Below are 21,400 nucleotides of genomic sequence, written 5' to 3'. Positions count from 1 at the left end.
CGAACAGAATTATGGGAGCGCCGTTCTAGCCCGTGGGCGCGTGGGAAACGTCCAGTGCGCTTCTTTATCATGGCGGACGCTAAGTCAGGGCCGCAGGCGGGTGAGGGTTTGGCCACTGCCGCTGCTCTCCGACGCTGCAGGGCAGGAGCGGTCGAGCGCCGCTGGGAGAGCGAACGAGGCGGAGGTTTGTAGCACTTACCGACTGAGGGTGTAGGCACACACGTCCTGCTTCCAGCCGCGCAGGTAGAGGGGAACGGAAGTGAAGGAGGATGAGGAGTGGGGGAACTGACAGGCTGACGGACCCGGCGGCGCGAACTGATTGCGTAGCTGTAGGCTTAAGGGGGAGTGGTCTGTATCCGTGTTGTTGAGGTGTGTGAATCTTCTGGTTATTTGTAGTGGGGAACAGGCGGGGGCTATGGGCGAGTTGTCGAACCAAACATCCAGACATGTAAAACAACAGCAAAAAGTCCAAACTGGCCTGAGTCTATTATGCGTCTTTGCAGGGGCCAGCAAGATGCTAGGATGGCCCATACCCTGGATGTTTCAGAAATTTGTTATCCATCACATCCATACTCCAAGGAAGGCAGCAGGACACTCACACAAGGACTCTTGAAAATTAATCAAATGTCCCACGTGGTTGGTGAGCCTCTCATTTATGCTCATGTAGTTATTAACGGAAAAAAAGCCAAACTCTGTAAAATAATCTTAAAGAGATTTATTCTGAGCCAAATTTGAGGACCATGACCCAGAGTCATGCCCAAGAAGCCCTGAGCAAGTGGACTCGGTGTGGCTGGGTTACAGTTTGGTTTTATACATTTCAGAGAGACAGGGGTTACAGTTAAAGTCATAAATCAATACGTGGAAGGCATACATTGATTTGGCCGGAAAAGGTGGGCCGTCTTGGGGGGGGGGGGCTTACAGGTTATAGGTGGGTTTAAAGATTTTTTGACTTGTAATTGGTTAAAGACATGAGGCTTTGTCTAAAGGCTTGGGCTGTCTTGAGGGGGGGCTTACAGGTTATAGGTGGGTTTAAAGATTCTTTGACTTGTAATTGGTTAAAGACATGAGGCTTTGTCTAAAGGCTTGGAATATTTTAAGATAAGGAGCTATTAATGGGAGACAAGCCACAGGACATATATTTGTTGTGTAAATTGAGGACCTGCAGGTTTGTCTTGCATACCCTTAGGCCTGTTAATGGGCTACAAAGGATGTCTCCAAAAAGGGAGGGGGGCATGATGAAGCAAATCTGACCTCCCTCCTTTCCTGACTGGCAATTTAGTTTTAGGGTATCCCCTTGGCCAAGAGGGGGTCCATTCAGTCAGCTGGTGGGGGGTGAGCCTTAAGATTTTATTTTAGTTCATACGCTTATTCCTTCCCACCACACTAGTCCTCATCTCTTCTTAATCCATACCTAGTCTTACAGGCAGTATAATTTTCTATGAAATGTGAGGAGATAAAACAAACCTACGTTTAAGTTTGAACTCTGCAGTTCTATGTCCTAAATGATTCCTAAGTAGGAATGATTTAGTTTTGTTTCAAAAACATTCCATATCTCAGGGACCCTGAAAGTAGACAGCTGGTTGTTAAGGAGAATTTGGGGCCATGTGTGTCAAAACAACAAACACATGATTACTCCAAAGTTCAAGTTCAGATGGGATTGTTTCCAGTCCTCCTTTTCTGCTTGCTACAGATGATTCTTTAAACAACTTTGAATCAGTATGTGTCTCTGACCTGGAGTGGGGTGGGGTTTCTGGTTGGGCACTGAACTGCCAGGCTATGGAGGTCAGTGTTTTATGTGGAACAGTTTTTGAGGATAAGAGTACTTGCATCAAGTGAGAAATATAAAGCGGGAGGGGAGGGGGGGGGTTGGTAATTATCATAATTAATGTCACATTTTTTTCTTTGCAAATGAAGAACACACTAGGATGAGAAGGCGGCAGCTGCAGCAGAAGTATGTTCTAGAAGCTAGTATCTGCAACTGAAGAGCCAGATGTCCTGTGTAAACCCGTTGTTTTTCCCACAGCAGAGGCTGAAGCACCCCATACATCTGAAGCCAGGTTGCCCTTAGGTCCTGTGACTGTGCTGGGGACAGGGCAGCTGTTGCTACTGTTACTGGGATAACCTTTCTGCACTTGTAAGGTGATGAGGAAACCTGGGGCACTGGATCTCATATAAATATATATATATACCCATATATATTTAAAATATATATTTTTAACTATAGAGCATTTAATAGCTTCTGGCCGTCTAAGGAGTTTATAGAATTGTCTTCCAAAACTGCAGTGTAAAAGAGCCAAATCCAAAGTCTAACTGAAAGCTGGAGTTCAGGGGATTGGAAATGACCTCAGCCAGAAATATGTTCTCTAATTCAAGGTCCTTAGAGTTGTCAGTGCCCTCTACCCAAACACCACCAGGAACACACCTGTGGTCGAATGGGTTGGGTTGATTACTCAGTGCATTACATCGAGGGAGAATGCACACCATGGGGAACCGTAGAGCCTTGCAGAGGGACTTATTATAGGATTTAAACCTCTGTTAGGTGAATTTGGGGAGGATTTAAGGAAGTGAGGCTTTGCTCTGGATTGGGCTCTGTTAGGAAATGTGGGTAATTCTCTGGTTGGGTATCTTAATGAATCTTATCCAGAAGGAGGATGGACTAGAAGGAGGCTAATTGGTAAACTAGCAACAGTCACTGTTAGTCAGGATAGGAGGATGTTTGGTCATTTTTGTGGTTTGGCCAAAGTTCATGTTTTGTCTTTTCAGACATAATTGTGCAGTAGTCTTGCTTTTTTTCTTGGTCACAGTGGTCACGTAGTGGCCTTGTCTGATGTTGGTGGTCTGTGAAATTGTTTATGTTCTTCAGGAGAACATTGAGGCCTAGGTGTGAGGGCCAGGCCAGCTGCCACATGCCACTGGCTGTTTTTCTCCTCAGAGTGATCAGTGCTGAGTCTAGCAGCCTATAAGAGGCTAAATTCCCTTTCTGCCAGAACCCATTAATAGCAGAGAAATGGTCAGATGTGCTGAATAGGACAGCTTGGGGCTGGATGTGGAAGAAAGTACCTATTAATAGTTACCTTCTAACAGAGCTTAGGAGCCTCAGTTAAAATATTAATCACCTGAGGTGGTTTTTCCTTAAAAATTCAGATCAGAGTATACTTAAGCAAGAGAAGTACAAGGGAATATGTGGCAGATTGTATTTTTCAAAGATGGCCACAACAGTACCTCCCATCCCACACTGTCTTCTATAATGTGACCTTATCACCCTTCTATTGAGAAGTGAGGTCAGATGTTCCCTCTGCTTTGAATCTGGGCAGACTTTGATTGTACTCACCAATAGAACAGGGGAAAATGAGACTGTGACTTCTGAGGCTAGGCCAGAAGAGACAACACAGCCTCTGCCTTACCTACAGGGACATTCACCCTTAAAGTCCTGAGCTGCCATGTAAGAAGTCCATTACCCTGCAGTTGCCATGCTGTGAGAAGGCCGAGGCCTAAGGTGAGGCCACCTGGAGGTCCTCTGATTAACAGTCCTCACTGAGGTTCTAGCTAATAGCCAACATCAGCCAGTAGCCTGTATGTGAAGAATCCTCTTCAGTGGTCCCCACCCTTTTTGGCACCAGGGACTGGTTTCATGGAAGACAATTTTTCCACAGGCTGGGGATAGGGGTGTGGGGTGGGTTGTGTGGAGCTCAGGTGTGATGAGCGGCCTGTTTCCTAACAGGCCATGGACCGGTAATGGGCCACGGCCCAGGTGTGGGGGACCGCAGCTCTAGATGATTATAGCCCTCAGCCATCCAGTCTTCCCAGCTGAGGCCCCAGGCATGGAGCAGAAATAAGCCATTTCTGCTGTGCCCTGTCTCAGTTCTTGAACCACAGAATCTGAGAGGAAAATGAAATGATTGCTTTATGCCACCAAGTGTTGGATTGGTTTATTATAAAGCGATAGGAACCCAAATTGTTATAGGAAGTTTTGTGAACATAAAAGGATTGGAGTAAAAGGAGCAAGGAGCAAGGAAGAGAACAGCTGGTAGACAAAGCATTTAGCTTTGCTGCTGCCGAGGGGCTCTTTGGTCCCAGAGACTTCAGAGTGGGCAAAAGTGGACGGTAGAGAGAAAAGTAGAAAGAGAAGTTGCCCAGCATATTACATGAAACTTCTGTAGATAATTGTACCTCCTTTTAAAATGAGATCTTGAGCTATTTAATTATTTCTTTAACTGAGTGTCTTAATTAAAAGTAACCAGTGTGTGGAGTTTTTTGTAAGTAAAAAGTAGTAATAATAATAACATGGGTAAACTATTCAGTGTTTAATATTATAGTCGCCTTTGCTGACAAGCCTTTGAAGAAATCTCATTAATCAGTTTCAGTCAATTATCTTGAGTTATTTATAAAAAGTGATTTCTACTTTGCTGTGGTTATATGAATGCTTGCTTCAGTATACTTCATTTGAGGTGTTTACAGACGAAATTTTGATGGCATTAGTATTGAAACTCTGAAAACTTTTAGCTCTTCAAGCTTCCTTGGTAAAAGTACTTAGGTACCAGAGGCTAAAGGGGCATTGCTTATCTCTATCTCATTGTATGAGAGGAAAACACAAATGTTATTTCCAATGACATGTATGTGAGTTTCATTCTTTTCAGAATCCAGTTCACTTTTAAAGTTTCTGTATGTGTCCACATTTTATTTACATCAGTAGCTTTTGCTGGGTAACTCATTCTATCTGTAGGTAAGAAGTCCTATTACTATTGGCATTGTTTAATTAGTGAGCACTCAAAGATAGTGGTTATAAATGTTGAGTACAACCACCAACTGACCTTGTGGTTATGGGGCAAGATACAAAATGTCTCAGTCTCTTGTTTCATTATAAAAATTCATGTGAATTTGTAGAGTTTTGATGATTTACGCTTGTGTTTTCTTCTAAGTGTTTTATATTTTTATCTCTTACATTTATGTCTTTGTTCTGTTTTCAGGTAAGTTTGGCATATTGTGCGAAGTAGGAGTCCGACTTTCTTTTCCTGGTGGAGATCCAGTTGTCGCAGCAGCTGTCTTTTACAGCTTACTATGATTGCGAGGCTTCTAGTTTTCCAGGTTATCACTGAGCAGGGGAGGGGGGATGGGAATTGGGCAAGTTAAAAGGCCACAAAGAGTAAGTGTCCTTACCGAGATTCAGTTGTTTTCTTGAATAAATGTTCCTCAGGTTGCTGCAAGCTTTGGGCTAATTTCCAGAGTATTGAAAAAGTTGATTTTAACACTTTTTTGCCAGAGTTCTCATTGCTGTTTTCGAGGAGTTTTTGGAGGTTCTTACTCTGGTATTCTAACAGTCCCTACTCATAGGTTTTTGTTCTATTTAGGGTGTACTCAGTTCTCTATATGAAATAATAATCTTGATGTATGTGGATATTTGGGTCAGAACTTCTTAGCAGTGGGCAGGATTTAGACTGACCAATAAAATGCTTAAGGTGGCCTTTTCTGGTGTCTTCAGGACTCAGAAAGACTGTCATGGGGCTAAGGCTATGCTGTATTGATGAGCAGGCCAGTGGATGAGAACTATGGGCAACTAGTGAGACCAGGTTGTTATTGCCCCTGCCAGACTGTTTCTGTGCGCAGAGACATATGAAAACATCTGGAGATATGTTCGAACTAATTTTTCCCCCAGAGATGGGGCACCAACTCCTTTTACTATTGGCTGTATTCCCCAGAAAGTTTATTAGACTTGGACCTTTTCTTTAGATGGTATTTGGGAGAGACCAATGTTAAAAGGTAGAAACTGGAGAGATCAGGGAAGGCTTCCTGTAGGAGGCATGAATTTCGGCCTGGTCCTATAAGAGTGGATGAGAGTTGATTAGTTGAAGAAAATGGATGGTGAGTAGGAAGCAGTTCAATTTAACACACATCATTGAGATATCTGTAATTAATTTCCTTCACTGAGCCACTGCAAGAATAAATCCCAGGCTTATCCCTGGGAGAAAGCCAGAGACTGTGCAATGATCAAAAAAAAAAATGAGGGGAGGCAACATATCATAGTGGTTAGAAACTCAAAACCTAACGCCAGAAACTTAAATTCAATTCCCAGATCTTCTGTTTATTAGTTGTATGACCCTGGGCAACTTACTTAACCACTCTGGTCCTATTATCTTTATCTGTGAAATGGTAATACCTGTACCTGCCTCACAGGTTTGGTGAGAAAATTAAATGAGATAATGCATTAATAGTGCATAAGCACAATGCCTTGCACAGAGTAAGTGTTCACCAAAATGGCAGTCACATTTTAAATGTATGAATCCAGCCACTAATCCAGATACCAAATACACAAAGCCTGAAAACCATGTAAATGTGGTCAAAATAGAAACTGTTTTCAAATGCTTCCTTCAATTGCTTTGCTTATTTCTGTTCTGTTCACCTTTAGAATTTGGTACTATCTTCTTGAAAATGCCAGCATGTCTCCATCATGTTAGGAAGAATCATATGGAGTGGTTTTTGGTCCATATTTGAGACAGAACATTAAGGGAACAGCACTCACTTCTGGGTGCAAAGGGTGCAGGGCTACAATAGAGGCAGGGAACAAGCAGGGTGTATTTCTAAGAGCTAACTGAGATTCATAAGGTTGGAGTTAAGTTCTTGATCAGCTTAACCTCCTACAGGGAGATTCTACTACCTGAGCCTTTCTCTCTTGAGGTTTGGGAGGTCCAGGATCTTTATTTGTTGAATATCAAACGGGCATTGGGGTGGGGTTGCAGGTGCAGTAGTAGTTTTTTTTTTTTTTTTTTTTTAACTAGAGCATGAGTTCTGGACCTAGGCCAGGCTTGAATCTGGGCTCTAGCATTTCCTAGTTGTGTGACCATGGGCAATTTACCTAAACTTTCTGTGCCTCTGTTGCTTTATCTGTAACATGAGGACAATAATATTATCTACCTCATGGAGTTGTAAGCATTAAATGAGATAATACAAGTATGTACGTACAGGTCTTAGGGTTCTTGGCATATAGTATTAAGTGCTCAACAAATGTTAAATATTATACTATTTTATTGTGGTTGGAAAGGTGGCTATTTTAATTCTCTGTTTACATATTTAATTCTTTGTTTACATGCTCAACTGTTTTATTTTTCCACCATTGTGTCTCCTGTGCCTAAGTGTCTGTTCTAGGCATGGTACTTACGAAATAATTTCGTTGGGTGAACGAATGAATGCTTACAGGTAAACAATCATAATACAATGAGAATTGCTATAACAAAGCTTGAGTATAAGGCACTTTTCAGTACATAAAGAAGGATGTGATTAACTGAGAGCAGTTCAGAGAGCATTTCACTAAGAGAGGCTGTTCCCTTCCAGAACATTCATAGTACAGTCAGCTATCAGAGCAAACTGCATCGGGGAATGAAGTGCAGGGATGCTAGATAGCCACCAGGTGGCAATATTGCAGAAGGAGTCAAGCAGCAGAGGAAAAGACCAGTCCTATTCCAGCCAGGAGTCCATGTTTATATGTAAGGCAGTTTTTCTCTCCTGTCCACAGAAGTCTATGATTTCCTTCCCTTTGTTCCACTGGTCTTAGAGCGCTTCCATTCCTGCAAAAACTGCTTTGGGAGCCATCTGGTGCTCTAGCCACTCTGTCATTACCAGACAGAGGAGAGAAATGATGCTGAGTGTTTCTGATTCTTCAGATGTTGGGCTTCTAATTCCCACTCCACTGACCTGCTGTTTCCACTGCTATGCCCCCATGGATGGAGTTGAAATGGTGAAGGGAGAAGCAAACTAACGTTTTTGAGATATCAGGCATCATATCAGATTATATATATTTATATATATATTTATATGTGAGCTGTTAGACATTTTATATAGAGACAAACTGAGGATCAGAGAAGAGCATCTGTTCAGTATTCAAATAAAATTCCTTAGTGAATCAAACCTTATATCAGATATTGGTGGGACAAAAATTAGGAAGACATAGTCCCTGCCCCCAAGGAACTCAGTCTTGTGCTCCTGTGATACTCTGAATATATCTATCACCGGGCTTACCACATTATGTTGTTAGTGTTTATTATCTGTCTTCCCAGATAAATGGTAAATTCCTTAAAAGGCAGGGGCTATTTCATGTTCAACATTATATTCCTCATACTTAGCATAGGCCTTGGTACATCATAGGCATTTAACTGCTATGGGGAATGGAGTAATTGTGCCTGACTGGGCATTGGGAACCAGTGAAGAGTTTCAAGAAGGGCAGTGGTTTTCACTGAAGGTAGGTAACAGCTTGCCAGTTGGATTGGAGGCATGACAGATGGAGGCAAGCAGGGAGGAGACTGGCAGAATCCATGCTGGAGAGGATGAAGGCCAGAACTAGGGCAGTGACAGTGAATATGAAGAGAAGACGGGTTGGAGAGTTACTGAGGATGTGAATTGGCAGGATATGGGAAATTCTTAGGTGTAGAGAATGAAAAGTTCCAGGCTTGGGTGATGGTGGTACCAGATTCAGAGTAAAGAGGAGAAGCAGATGTGGGGTGGGGAACATGAGTTCAATTTTGGACCTGCTGAGGTTCGAGGTTGAAGTGTCTGTTCAGGAGATACGATCTGTCAGGATATGTGAAACCAAAACTCAGGAGAGAGGCTAGCAGTGAAGATCTGGGAGTCATGAGTATGTTGCCAGTGGATGCCATCACTCAGGGGCAGGACATGCAGTGAAACAGGAAGTGGGCTAAGTATGGAATCCTGGGGAACCCTGAGGCTTACAAAGTAGTTGAAGAATGAGAAGCCCATGAAAGAGATAGAAAACAAATAGCCAGAGAGATTGGGAGAAAACCAGAAGAGTGTGGTGCCACAGCAGGCAAGGGAGGAAAGAGTTCAGGAGTGGGGGAATGGGAGTGGTTGACACTTTAGGGGCAGGTAGGGAGGTGATGATAGAAATAGTTCACTGTGGCTGGAGTGTGGGGTGTCATGGAGGAGTGGCAGAAGATGAGCCCAGAAAGGCTAGTTGGGCCCTTATCCAAAAGGGCCTTGATCACAAGGCTGGGGAGTTAAGGCTTTTTTCTGTAGGAAAGGGGGAGTCATCAAGGGGTTTCAAATAGGAGTGACCTGGTCAGGTCAAGATATTTTAGAAAGACCAGGATGAGGCAGCATGGAGGATACTGTGGAGGAATGGGACCCGTGGCATGGCTCACTGGAGTGACGTAAAGTGGCTCTTGGCCTGTGAAGGAAGGGACAGTCTAGGTAAAATCAGCAGGCCTTGAAAACAGAAGCTAACACTCACTGAGCACTTCCCATGTGCCAGGCACTATTCTGAGTGCTTATGTGAATAATCTTAATCTTCACAACCAACCTGTGGTAGATAATAATCATTAACGTCATTTTATGCCTGAAGAAACGGGAACAGAGAGCTACAGCAATATGCTGAACGGAGCTAGTGTCAGAGCCTAGATTCAAACTCAAGTGGCTTGGCTCTAACCCACACTCTTAACTTCTGTATTGTTTTGCTTTGATCAGATGTAGGGAGTGAGGGGGTGTCAGGTAAAAGTAGGTTTAGCTGTGAGTTAACAGCCATCCAAATAAGTGGGCCTACTGTCCCATCATCTCCACTATGTGACACTTGTCCTCAGGGTACAAGATAGAACTCCATCCATCACATTCATGTTCCAAGCAGCAAAATGCTGGGTCAGGGGAAGGGGGCAACAGATACTGGGCGACAACTAGCAGTCTCTGCTATAAGAGAAATTCTAGGACTCTGATATTTGCATGGAGGATGGTATTGCCACCATTTGAAGTAGAGACCACAGGAAACCTGTTAGACCTTTATTGTATGATTGTTCTCCCAGCATCTTTCTCTTCCCCTGGAAACAAAATCCTCTGCGTTTCTGGTGTGCTGCTCCTCTCCTGTCCAGCCATGCAGTTCTAGTGGGGGCTTCCAATCATAATACCTGTCTCCCTGGCCATGGTTGATATGGTTAGTTGAGATGCAGGCATGTGATCTAGGTCAGGACAATCAGAATTTTTCTCCTCAATTTCTTTTCCAAACTTAATTGGGGTGGGGGGGGAATATTGTGTCCCACTTTTGTGGCACAGCTAGGAGATGTGTGGCCAGAAACTTCTGGTAACCCTTTTATAGCCACAAAGAGGAAACTTGTTTAAGAGAGTGCTGTCAGTTTGCAGGATGAGCAGTTGAGAGGTTCCTGTCGTTGTTGAAGTCTCTGGTCTTACTCATCCTTGAGGCCCACCTACCTGTGAGACTTTCAATAAATTCCCTCTTCTGCCCGAGTTAAAGTTGTTTCTATTACTTGCAGTCAATGAAGTCCTGATTCAATCTGTGCTTCAAAAGGTAATTCTAGAATCTGTAGATTTGTTCAGGGTCTGTGTATGTGTTGGGGAGGAGTCATAGTAAATAGTAACCAGAAGCAGGGAGACAATTTATAGGACTGTTTCAATAGTCTATGTGAAAAACAGTGAGAATCTGAGCTAAGGCAGTGTCCACGGGCACCGTAGATCTTGGCCAGGCTTGCCATGCCCAGCCTAGAAAAGACTTTGCACCAGCTGCCCATATCTATAGGCTGGTCTCTTTACATGGTTGTAACTGGTCACTATTCATTATGAGCATATTTTTCTCTATGTCCTTGGGCTTAATTATGCTAGCTGCCTAAAAATTCCTATCTGCTAATTCTAATATATCGGTCTTCTTGGGGTCAGTCTTCATTGATTGCCTTTTTTCTTAGATATGGGTCACATTTTCCCACTTCCCATATGTCCATTCATTTTAACTTGTCTCCTGGATGTTGTAGTTGACGTATTCTAGAGAATGTGGATCCATTATATCCCTGTGAAGAGTACTGGACTTTTTTTGTTTTAGCAAGCAGTTAACTTGACTGAAGTCAAACTCCATACTCAGTCTCCCTTGTGGTAGGCAGCAACTGAAGTCTCTATTCATTTCTTTTAGTCTTATCTAGGCTGTTTGGAGACTGCCTCATGCATGTATAATTCAGAAGTTGGCCAGAGATTTGGGCAGAGTTTATACCGAGAATTTAGGACCCCACCTATCAGGCTCTCTCCATTCCAAGATTTTATCCCTAAACTCTGTCCTCTGGTCTCAAGCCAGTAAGGTTCAGTTTTAGCCACCCATCAGGGCACCAACTGGACCTATTCTGTGGGCTAACATGGGAATCTCATTTAGTTCTGATCCCTTCTTTTAAGTGTAGATTCTCTTCCATTTTCTGCCTGCTGGGGGTTGCTTGTCAATACTTGCTGGTAGTTTTTAATATTTTGTCCAGAGTATATAGTTGTTATATCTGAAGGAGGGTGGGTTTGATAGGAGTTACTTGGTCATTTACTGGAAGCCAGAACCTGTCTGTTCACTATTCTGTTAATATAACCTGTGGTGTATGTAGCAAGAATGTTCTGGTGGTATTAGTAAGAAATTGTGCGTGCGATCTGGATGTTAGATCCAGATGATGTAGCTTGACGAAGGAAGTTTTTATAATCACATAGCTAAATGTGATGATATTTCAGGATGACATGTTTGGAGGTTTCCCATGAACTGAAATAACCTCACCCTAGACAGGCAGAATCCCGCCACCAACAACCTGAGTGCCTCTCCCCATGAGGAGCTTCATTTATTAAATATCTTCTATCCTGACATTTCCAGAGGGATCACCTCTGCTTTAAAAACAAAAAGCAGTATTTGAGTTTATTGTAGTAAACTCTAATTTCTGTACAGTTTACAGATCAGAATGACAGGCCAAGACCTCCACCCAGTCCTCTGCCAGACCTAGTGTCTAGGATGGTGAGGACTGGGTAAATTGAAAGGCTTCTTAGGAAGTTGAATGGTCAGGGCTTGGTGACAAAGTGTATGTGGGGGAATAAGAGGGCAGAGTTAAGGATGACCTCCAAGTTTCTGCCTTGGGCATCTAGATGGATGGTAAATAGATGCCAGGAAAGAAAGAAATCAAGTGTAAGGGAGAAGATGAATTCAGCTTTGGCCATGTTTGAAGTACCTATGGGACATCCAGGCAGAGCACATAGGAGTCTGGAAGACTGGAGAGAAGTCTGGGATGGAGATATATGTTGAGGAGTAACCAGTAGATAAGTGATAGATGAGGCTATAGGCATAGATGATATAACCAGGTAGTATATGCAAAGTAAGAGAACTGATAGCAAAGTCTAATAGTTAAGGGGAGAGTGTAAGAAATGAGTCACTTTAGGAAACTGAGAAGCAGTCAGGAAAGTGAAAGGCAAACCAGGAAAGGTGGTATACAGAAGCCAGGGGAGGAGAGTTTCAGGAAGAAGTTAGTGGTCAATAGAGTCCAATTCAGAAAAACCAAGTACTGAAAAGCATCTGTTGGATTTAACAACTAAGGGTTCTGTCTTTACCTCAGAGATTGCAATTTCAGTGGAGTGGCGGGGAATGATACCAGATTGCAGTGGTTTGAGGAGTATATAGGGGTGGTAGATTGTAAAATGCAGTTCCCATTAACCATTTCTCCCAGTAACCAAGCCCATGTTGTAGTCTTCTATCCTTGAATCTGGCAGGCCATGTAAATAAGTTTAACTGAAAGAATGCAGGGAAGTGATGCTGCTTAACTTCCAATGATAGGTTGTAAGAAGCCTACAACTTTTGCCTTGGTCTTGAGCCCTCAGCAACCATGTAAAAAGTCTGACCACACCTGCTAGAGAGACCAGATGAAGAGGCCCTGAGATGACATGGGGAGAGAGAGAGAAACCCAGCTGAACCCAGCTTTCCAGTTATCCCCACCAAGGTGCCAGGTATGAAGGAAGCCATCCTGAACCCTCCAGACCAACTTATCCAACCAGCTGGATACCACTGAGTGACCCCAGTAGATGCCATATGGAGCAGAAGAATTGTCCAGTGAGCCATACGTAAATTCCTCACCCATACAATCATGGGTATAATGAAATGATTATTGTTTTAAGCTCTAAGTTTTGGGGTGGTTTATTACATAACAGTGTATAACCAGAGCATTGAGTATTGAAGTAGTGGAAACTATAAATGCATGTTATGCTTCCAATAAGTTTGGAAAGGGAAAGAACTGATGGCAGTGGGAGGGTCACATAGGATTGAGGGATTTTTATAAAGATGATAGAGACTTGGGAATATGTATATGCTGACACAGAAGAGATAGGAGAAAGAGAAGGTTGAAGATGGAGAAGAGAAAGGAGATGGCTGATGCACGAGGTTTTTAAGAAGGGAAGGGATGAGATGCAGAATTCTGGTAGAGGGACTAATCTTGGATGAAAGGGTAGTGGGACTCTTCAGCCTCTAAAATAAGAGGTGTCTGCCCTCTGGATTTTTAAAAATGTCAAGCCTTCTCGATGTACTAGAGTTGAGAGAATATGTGAAGGTTAGTTGGATAATAATAGATTTCCCAAGGATTGGTTGACTGAGGCCCTTTCTCTGGATTACATACTTAACCCCGGCCAGAATCCACAGCCTTGGGCTAGAATCCAAGTTACTTTCTGCTAAAGCTATGCATGCACCTTAAAACCATAATTCCACAGAGTGAGCTGGTCTGGGCTCAGTGGGCTCTCAAAATAATACAGAGTTTAATTCTATTACCTCTGGGATAATTACCCAGAAATTCTCTCCAAGAAAAAGAGCTGTTGACCTTACAACTCTGTCTGTCTTTGTCTGTCTTCCAGCAGAAACTAAGTACTGGATCTGTACCCCGCAGGAGGATGTGTGGTGGGTTGAGTTGGTGGTGGATGGCTGGTTTGCACCATGAAGTCACTTTGATTTCACCTTTGACAGCTGCAGACTTCCACATGCTGGTAAGGAAAAGCTAAATCAAGGAAAGTGGAAATGTAATCCAATCCAACAATAAATCATTTTTAAAAACTTTCTATTATGGAAAATTGCAAATATACACAAAATTAGACTAGCAAAATGAACCCCCATATACCCATTATCCAGCTTCAACAATTAGCAATTTATGCCCATCATTTAAACAGCACACACATGTGCGTGGGTATATGTGTGTGTGGGGGGGGTGTAGTTATATATGGTCAGTTCTCACTATTTGTAGATTTTATATTTGCAAATTCGCCTACTTGCTAAGATTTATCTGTAACACAAGATCAAAACTTGCAGTGCTTTCATGGTCACTTGTGGGCCTGCACAGAGTGGCAAAAAAATTGAGTTGCTGGGCCCTTAATGTTCCCGGTTGAGATTAGATAAGGCGATGTTGTGCTTTCTTGTTTCAGCTCTTATGCTGTGAACAAGTGTCCTTCTCATGGTTTATTTAGTGCCACATTTTTGTGGCTTTTCTTGATGATTTCACTGTTTAATGTGGCCCCAAATCATGGTGCTGAAGTGCGGTCTAGTGTTCCAAAGTGCCAGAAGGCAGTGATGTGCCCTATGGAGAAAATACATGTGTTAGATAGGCTTCATTCAGGCATGAGTTATAATGCTGTCTGCTGTGAATTCAGTGCTAATAAAACAACAATACAGTACATCCAGAAAAAGGAATAGGAAATTTGCTGATCTATATGTGCTAACATTACATCTTTAGTATGTGATAAAGCTATGGAATAGGTAGAAAAGCAGCTAAATCTGTGGATTCATAAGATGATGACTGATTAAAAACAGTATTGTTGTGAGGCTGAAAACCAAAGAAATTTATTGTCATGTTACCCAGGATCAGGAAAATGTTAAACTCTTCTTGGCTAGTGTTTTATTATAAAGAAATACTGCACATAATTTATTATTTTAAGGAATATATATTAAAGTGTCTTTAGGCAGAAACACACATAAAACAAGGTTATGTACTGATCATTTTAAGGAAATGTGACCAGAGTCTCAAAGGAACTTAACCCCATATTTCCACTAGGAGCAATGGCTCAGTATTTGCTAAATCATTGCCGAAGGTGACTTTATAGAACATAACTACCACAGATAATAAGAATCAACTGTATATACACATACTCCCAAAGTATTGAAGTACTTTAATGCAAATTGCAGACATCATAACATTTTAGCTATAAATATTTCAATATGTATCTCCAACAAAGGGGTTCTCAAAGTGTGATCTGGGGACACCTGAGACTGAGACCCTTTCACGATGTCTGAGAAATCCTCCTTTTTCCAACTACATATCTCCATGAGGTTGAGTTTTCTTCATATACTTCAATGAAAACAGCATATTATAACATTAAATGCAGAAGCAAATATGAGAATCTAGCTGTCTTGTATTAAGACATTTAAGAGATTTGTGAAAATGTAAAACATTTCTAAATTACTTTTTATTGAAAATGCAGTTATTTTAACACAATTTTATTTATGATAACTCTAGTGAGTTTATTAATGCATTCACAAATATTTTTTAAAATTTCAGTTTTGATTTCTAATACAGTCAATGTTGATAGATCTGTAACCTACTAAGTAAAAGCTCTTTAGGATCTAAAAATATTAATATTTTTGCCAGGTGTATATAATTTTTATTTTTAAATATATTATTAAAATAACTGTCAGCATTTTAAAAAGAAGCATTAATGTACTTCCTTTCAGCACACCTGTTTGTAAAACTTGTCAAAAGGAAAATGAATTTTTAAACTACCCCAGCTATGCATGGAAAACAACTAACACAGAACAATTCTAGTAATGAAATTCACCAAGGCTACTTTATGCAATTCTGGACTCTCACACTAGCTTTTTAAAAAAATCATTTTTAAATAATTGTAGACTCACAGAAAGTTGGAAAAGTTCCATGTACCTGTCACCAAGCTTCCCCCAGTGTGGTAACTTATATAGCTATAGTATAGTATCAAATCCAAGAAATTGGTATTGGTAACTAGAATCTAGACCTTATTGTTTTCACCATTTTTACATGTATTCATGTGTGTGGGTGTGTAGTTTTATGTGGTTTATCCCATGTATAAACTTGTGTAACTACCACCACAGTCAAGGTATAAAACTGTCCAGTCACCTCCCTTGTGCTTCTCCTTTAATATTCATGTCCACCCTGCCGCATCCTTGTACCCTGGCAATGATTAATCTGTTCTTGATCTCTAAAATTTTATAATTTTGAGAATGGGCTGTAAATGGAATCCTATACTATGTAATTTTTTGGGATGGACTTTTTTCACTAAGTGTACTGCTCTTGAAGTCCATCTGGATGGTTGTGTATATTGATAGTTTGCTCCTTTTTATTGCTGAGTAGTATTCCATTGGGTGGATGTATGAGATATTGTTTATCCAATCACTAATTGAAGGATATTTGGGTGGTTTCCTGGTATTACAAATAAAGCTGGCATGAATATTTGCATACAGGTGTTTGTGTACCCATAAGTTTTCATTTCTCTGGGATAAATGCCTAAGAGTGCACTTGTGGGGTCGTATGATAAGTACACGTTTAGTTTTATAAGAAACTGCCAGAATGATTTCCAGAGCCTTACTGTTTTATATTCCTAACAGCATTGTATGAAAGATCTATTTTTTCACATCTGTGCTAACGTTTGATATTACTATTATTTTAGGCATTCTAATGTATGTATAATGATAGCTTATTGTAGTTTTAATTTGCATTTCCATAATAGCTAATGGTGTTGAACATCTTTTCATATTCTTCTTTGCCATCTGTGTATTATTTTTGGTGAAATTCTGTTCATGTCTTTTGCTCATCTTCTAATTGGATTTTTTTTACTTTTGAATTCTAAGTTCTTTATATATTCTAAATATCAATCTTTTGTTGGATATGTGGTTCATAAATATTTCCTTCCAGTTGGTGACTTGTTTTTTTGTCCTCTTAACGGGGGATTTTATAGCACAACAATTTTTGATTTTGGTGAAGTCTAATAATTTTTTTCCTTTTATTGATATCATGTCTTTTACTTTCTTGTCTAAGAATTTTTTTGGCAAGACCTAGGTCCAAAAGATTTTCACTTACTTTTTTAAAAGTTTCATAGTTTTACATTTTACATTTAAGTCCATGATCCATTTTGAGTTAATCTTTGTAGATGGTGTGAAGTTTAGGTTGAATTTCTTTTCTTTTTTCTTTTTCTTTTTTTGCCTATGAATGTTCATTTGTTCCAGCACCATTTCTTGAAAACCCTATCCTTCCACTGAATTTTTTTACACCTTTGTCAAAAATCAGTTGGGCATATTTTTGTTGGTCTGTTTCTGGGTTGTCTGTTCATTTCCTCTGATCCATGTCTGTCATTCCTCCAATATCACATTGTCTCAATTTTCTGTAGCTATGTATAGTAAGTCTTATCATCCAATAGAGTGATTCCCCCCAGTTTCTTCTTTTTCAAAATTGTTTTAGCTATTATAGCTCCTTTGCTTTTCCTCACAGATTTTAGAATAAGCTTATCTGTATGTATGAAAATTCTTGCTGAGATGTTGATAGTAATTATGTTAAACCTGTAGGTGACTTTAGGGAGAATTGACATCTTTACTGTACTGAGTCTTCCTATCAATGAACACTGTGTGTCTCTCCATTTTTTTCAGATTGCTTGCTTCATTTTATCAGTGTTTTACAGAAAGGGGTGTATTTATGAAATGATAAGACTATTAAACTCTCAGTGGCTTCATCCCAGCAGAGAGCAGGAATGCTGCTTGCCGTGTGAACTCTGCGGCCTCAGTTTCCTCATTTGTGGTGACAGCTCCCTCATAAGATCTTTGTGAAGATTTGAAGAGACACCATAGGCATGAGTATTATGTCCAACATGTTTATTGTACTTTCCTCCTTAACTTTCCACTCTGTACCTTTTGGGCCTCTTGAGTTCTCATCTGTGAACCTACATGCAATAATAGTAGGACTGACTTCCAAGGGGTTGTGAGGAATGGGTGTGAGAATTCAAGTGAAGCACCAAGGAGACTGCCTGACACAGAGTAGGGACACCATAAGCAGTGGCTGTTATTAATATTACTATATGAACGTAGTGAGGTGAAACTATAGTTTCCTTTCACTGAGAGAAACTGTTGATAGAAATCAAAGAGCTAGTCCAAAGAGCCACCAACATAAGGCAGGTAAGCAGGATCTTGCTGAAGGTTTGGGACAGTGGGGAGAATTCATTCCAGCACAGTAGTCATCATGAAAGAGAATCTCAGAACTGTGTGCCTGTTATGCCCCAACTTTTATACAAAAACAACACAAATATATATGTTTGTGTTTGTATAAAAGTAGATTTGGAAGGACACACACCAGACTGGATGGGGAGCTGGGGAACTTTCACTTTTACTTTTGCCTCTTCTGTGTTTGAAAGCTGTTTCTTTTTAATTGAGCATGTGCTACACTAAACAATGTTAAAAGAAATTATTTTTTTAAAAGGTCAGCCAATAAAAAATTAACCAATCGGCAACTTACACCAAAGAATATCAGGACAATTTCTCTCAAATTTCTCTTCCATTCAGCTTCCTGCCTGGCATTTGGGCTCCCTCACCTCCTTGGTGCAGTGAGGAGCTTCCATTCTCCAAAGTTTCTGAGTTATCTTTATGCAGAGAATTTGAGCTACTACTCTTCCTTTAGACCCAGGCCATCTCAGCTGGGTCCAGAGAGCCTCACTCACCTCCCTAAGCACGTATCCCTGCAGGTGTATTCCTAATGCAAAGACACTTCCTGTTCTGAGAAGAATTATTTGGTTAGCACATAAAGGGATTATTCTCCCCCGCCCCTGTAGCTCAAGTCTACTGACTTTAATTAAATTCTCTGTGAAGAGACTAGGAAGGAGGGTTTAGGTAATGCACCCACAAGGATGCTCAGAGAGTTTGAAGAGAAGCGTTTGGTGCAGTTATGATGGTATTCTATGGCACAGCACTTACAGTGCACCAGGCACTCTTTTAAAGACTTTGCAAATGTTCCTTCATTTAATTCTCACCACAGTCCTATGAGAGACTTCCTGTTAATATCTCCATTTTACTGATAAAGAAGCTGAAGCGCACAGCAAGGTTAACTACCTTGCCCAAGTTCACACAGGTAGTGAGGAAAGGGCCCCAGAGGTTCAGGAATGCCCAAATCATGTTCCTCTTCTTCTTATCCAGGCACCCAACCCCTCCACAGGCAACCTGACTGGCCACCTTTACACAAAGTACAGTATTCAGATTGGAATCTAAATATAGCACAGTGCCTGACTCCCAAAAGCTGGATTAAGGAGCATGGCTTAGTTGGTACAGTAGAGCAAAATGTCCTGCATGTTGAAACTAGATTTGTGGTTATCTTTCTCTTCATCAAGAAGTCATTGAGAGTTGTTATATCCCCCATAAAAGGAGAATTTAGGGTAGCCAAATAAAAAAGGGGGTGATGTAGTCTCATTACAGAAAAAGAGAGTACGGTTAGTCTTTTTGTAGTTGAGTACCTCAAGATGTGGTATTCAGCCAGGGTGAAGGTAAAGTGGTTGGGGATGTGGATCTGAAGGTTTACAGAAGCCTGTATCCATTTGAGACTCAATTTTGCCATTGGTCTTCAGCCGGAGAAGTGTCTGCATCTGCTGGGAAGAAAAAGTGTTGCTGTGATCAGTAATTGCCCCAGTTGTCAAAGGTGCACCAGGTCCAGAAGGCTCAGTATTTTGGAGGCAAACCTTCCCAGGCAGTTTGCTTCACTGAAGTTAGAACCTCTTCCATTTCTATACTTCAGAAATGATGCCTGAGAATTTTCAGGTCACCATGATACATGTTTCCCCAGCATCACCCTCTGCACACTGAAGAAATAGGGAATCAGGAGACATCTAATAGAGAGGGGCTGGGAGTTCTTTCTGCATTTCAGCTGTTTCCAGCTGGTGGGGAAGTGCTCAAGTATCTGTGGTCAGGTAGATCAGTCATACTTCAAATCAGGGAGGGAAGAGAATGGACTCTCCTATACCGGTTAGCAGTAGTCCAGGCAAGAGGTTGTTGTGGCTTACACGAGGCTGGTGGCGAGGGAGATGGAAAGAGGTGGATAGATGCAAGAAATATTTTGGAGGTAGAATTATGGGACTTGCTGACACGGATGGTGAAGGAGAGTTCAGAGATAATACTCATCTTAAGATTTGGTTGAACAGCTGGTAAATGATAATGTCATTCGCTGAAAGGAAACCGAAGGAAGAAGAGATTTTCAAGAGCTCTTTTGACTCTGTTCAGTTTGAGTTGCCTACTATAATTCTAAGTGAACATGTTGAGTAGACAATGGGTTGTATGAGTCTGGAGTTCATAGAAAAGGTCAGAGTTGAACATGTAAATGTGAGAAATGATATGAAATACTATGGAAAATGGATAATAAAACATGTAGAACTGAACGATCATGAAAAATCTGCTTTTCGTCCAAGCTTGTCAAATGCAACTCTAGCAGAACTGAAAGGCAAATTTAAGGCCAAAGTGCATATATTTAAGCGAAAAAAGACTAAAAATATATACAGTAAATGTTCAATATGATAATTTAGGTAAGGTAGAAGGAGGATCTAATGAATAGTAGAAATTAATGAAATAGAAAGCAAATCATAGAAAAATGAGCTAAACCAAAAGTAAATTTGTGTGAAAGACTGATTAAAAAAAATCTAGAAAAATTGACCCAGAATAAAAAGAGACACACAAATAAAAAATATTTAGAATATGTGCTAAGTGCCACTGAATTATATACTTTAAAATGGCTAAAATGGTTAATTTTGTGTTGTGTGACTTTTACCCCAATAAAAAAAAATTTGGAATAAAGAAGGAGACATATAACTATGGATAGAATACAGAAGAATCATACCATTTAATATGATGTCTAATAATTGCTTTAAAATACTCCATCAAAGTGTGAGGGATTATACATGAGACAAGTTATGTAAAATGTTGATAATTCTTGAAGCTAAGTGATAGGTAGGTACCTGGGGGTTCATTATACCATCCTCTATATTTTTGTGTGTGTTTGAAAAGTTCCATTAAAAACGTTTAAGAAGCCCTCCAAATCATTTGAAAACTTAAATAATTTGAGGAGTTTCTTAGAGCTGAATTGACCTTTAAATATTAAAGTATCTAGTAGTTCAGAGTTAAAGAGTATCTCAGGCAAGTTAAGAGATGAGGAAGGGCCCTGAAAGTGAGCTACAGCTACCAAAGTAGTTGTGCCATGGGGCCACCTCCCCCTCAGCTCCAATTCCTGTGGAACGTAGTCCTTGATCCAGCAGCTCCACTTCTAGGAATATATCCTCAGGAAATAATTGTTCACATGTGCAAACCTATATAAGGATGCTCTTCTCAGTGGGTTTATAATAGTGAAACAATGTAAACAAGGTAATGACCAACTCCAAGGAGGCTTGTTTAGTAAATCATGGTTATAAGCAAATGATTGGATATGATGCAATTATGAAAAATAATCTATTTAAACACTTTGGACCTCAATTTCCTCATATTTAAATGGAGAAAACCAAAGGAACATAGAAAAAAAGAAGTTGCACTCCTCAACTAGCTTTATGAGGCTAGCAAATCTTCAATACCAAAATCTGACAAGGACATTACAAAGAA

General features: G+C 40.7%; 1 long non-coding RNA gene across 3 annotated transcripts; it reads left to right on the top strand.

Moving 5' to 3' along the window:
- Positions 1–28: 28 nt before the first annotated feature.
- Positions 29–20,501, top strand: LOC123628436. 3 transcript variants are annotated; one of them, XR_006731641.1, is made up of 6 exons: positions 29–184; positions 1,915–2,134; positions 3,411–3,496; positions 12,563–12,835; positions 13,627–13,755; positions 17,432–20,501. It is a non-coding gene; the product is annotated as an uncharacterized LOC123628436 (long non-coding RNA). The 3 variants fall into 3 exon arrangements; XR_006731640.1 differs by lacking the exon at positions 3,411–3,496 and having other exon boundaries at positions 1,915–2,139; XR_006731642.1 differs by lacking the exons at positions 29–184; positions 3,411–3,496 and adding an exon at positions 343–369 and having other exon boundaries at positions 1,915–2,139.
- Positions 20,502–21,400: the final 899 nt, after the last annotated feature.

This window comes from Lemur catta, chromosome X (genome assembly GCF_020740605.2).
Source record: "Lemur catta isolate mLemCat1 chromosome X, mLemCat1.pri, whole genome shotgun sequence".
Lineage (NCBI taxonomy): Eukaryota > Metazoa > Chordata > Mammalia > Primates > Lemuridae > Lemur > Lemur catta.
This window is presented reverse-complemented; position numbering and strand designations above follow the sequence as displayed.